We start from the raw sequence: 2,197 nt of genomic DNA on the forward strand, positions 1-2,197 counted from the left end.
TCAGAGGTGCGAGGAGTTTAAATCCTCAGAGACCATGACTTGTTCCCTCTTGGGATTGCTCTTGAGTGCTCTCTCCTTGAAGACGGCCCTCTTGACCATACTCACTTTCACCAAGAGGGTTGGGGACCTGTAAGTGCTCTATGTTAGCAAAGCGTACCTAGAATTCTACCTCTTTCAGGGATCAAGTCGTGAACTTGCAAGCACTCCCACCTGATGAGGTAGACCCAGTCCGTTCCCTGCTGTGTCCAGTACGCACTTTGTGCATTTACCTGAACTGCACAGAGAGCTTTAGATGTTCAGAGCAGCTTTTTGTCTGCTTCAAGAGACAGCAGAAGTCTCCAAATAGAGGGTAGCCTACTGGCTGGTGGATGCCATCCATTTGTCATACAATACCCAGGGCATGCTGTGTCTCCTAGGACTTGCAAGTACACTCTATTAGAGGTGTTGCTGCCTCCTGGGCTCTATTGAATGGCGCCTATCTAGCAGACATCTGTAGAGATGCTGGCTGGTCTACACCCAATACCTTTGCGAGATTCTACAATCTCCGAGTGGAGCTAGTTTTTTCTAAGGTGTTGTTGAGTACAAACAGGTAAGTCCTAGGTGAACTGGTGGGTGTGGGTGCTTGCACACAGCGCCTTTCTCCTCTCTGAGGCCATACTGGAAAAACTACCTCTCATTGGTTTCATACAGATTACTTTATCAGAGAATATTTGTTTTCGATATGACTTACTTCATTTAAAAGTAGACACTTCAAGCTCTGCACAGACCCTGTGGCCAGCTTCGATCCCTTCACCATGTGATGTATTCAATCTTGAAGCACAAGGAACCGGATTAATTTTCTGAATAATACCAATCCACAAAATGTCTTGCCTGGAATTAAACCACATCATGTTGGTTCTTCTGGCCAGTGGAGAACTGGCCCCCCCAACTGAGCCTGATTTCTCATAAGGTCTTTTCTCTATTTCTGTCACTGATGGAGTTTGGGTTCCTTGCCACTGTCGCCTTTTGGCTTACTTATTTGGGGACACATAATATTTGTGTCCCATAACATAACAATAACGACTTAATTGCACAGACACTATTGGAAGAGAACTGAACCAAACTGGATGATGATCACTGTTCTCTCCAGAGCTGTTTTATAAATGAATTGAACTCATTCCATAATTGATTAATTTAACACAGTTATTAAACTGAACTGAATCAACAATGAACTAACTTTAACTGATACAATTTCTGAATACTACTGTACTTATTTTAGAGCTGCTTCACAGCAGAACTGAATTTGTTGTATGCATCATTGAAACATTATTTTCCTGTTTAACACTGTAAAGCTGCTTTGACAATTTGTATTGTATAAAGCACGATATATATATATATATATATATATAAAGGTGACTTGACTTGAAGGTATTTCTTTTTTATTAGTTCATGCATTCCCTGAGATCCTGTGATCTTGGCATTGTTGGCTCCATGATCTACCAGTTTAGCTACAATAACACAAACAGATAGTGCCTTGAGAAACTGTATTTAATGCATATATAAGACACAGCACAAGTATGTCATATTATATGCTTGCTTGTAGATGTGGTGTGATGGCTCATCTTCATTCTTCATCCTTGCTCTTCAGTAACCGAAAAGATAAATTAAGTTACATGCTGTTTTTTAAAATCCTAAACTTGTGTGTGTGTTTATGTGTATATATATATATATATATATATATATATATATATTAAGAATACCCTCCCACCCCTTTGCGTAGGCCTTCACTTTCAGCTGCAGCTTGTCTACCAGATCCTGCAGACGGGTCATGTTCTTCTTGTCTTCCTCAGTCTTTGGGTGTAAATATTGCTCATGGTCTTACTTAAACTTTGTAAATTATAATGAAAGGTGTTAAATGTCTAAATCCAGTGTAGTTTTACCTGGTAGATGAGCTCCTTCACTCTCCTTTCATATTTGCGCACTCCTTTCACAGCGTCTGCACCACGTCTCTGTTCAGCTTCAACTTCAGCCTCCAACTCACGCACCTTCAGTAAGGCAAGGCAAGGCAAGTTTATTTATATAGCACATTTCATACACAATTGTAATTCAAAGTGCTTTACATAAAAGAAATGAAAAAATCACAACAATAAAACAAGGAATTTAAAACTTTGAAAATTATTTAAAAATTGATTTAAGAGGTTTAAAATGAATTTAAAAC

At 39.3% G+C, this 2,197-nt stretch overlaps 1 pseudogene; it reads right to left on the bottom strand.

The window, feature by feature from the left end:
- The window catches only part of LOC107719055 (myosin heavy chain, fast skeletal muscle-like), a 26,159-nt pseudogene continuing 23,962 nt past the window's right edge, over window positions 1-2,197 (bottom strand).

This window comes from Sinocyclocheilus rhinocerous, unplaced genomic scaffold (genome assembly GCF_001515625.1).
Source record: "Sinocyclocheilus rhinocerous isolate Xijiao unplaced genomic scaffold, SAMN03320098_v1.1 scaffold2648, whole genome shotgun sequence".
NCBI lineage: Eukaryota > Metazoa > Chordata > Actinopteri > Cypriniformes > Cyprinidae > Sinocyclocheilus > Sinocyclocheilus rhinocerous.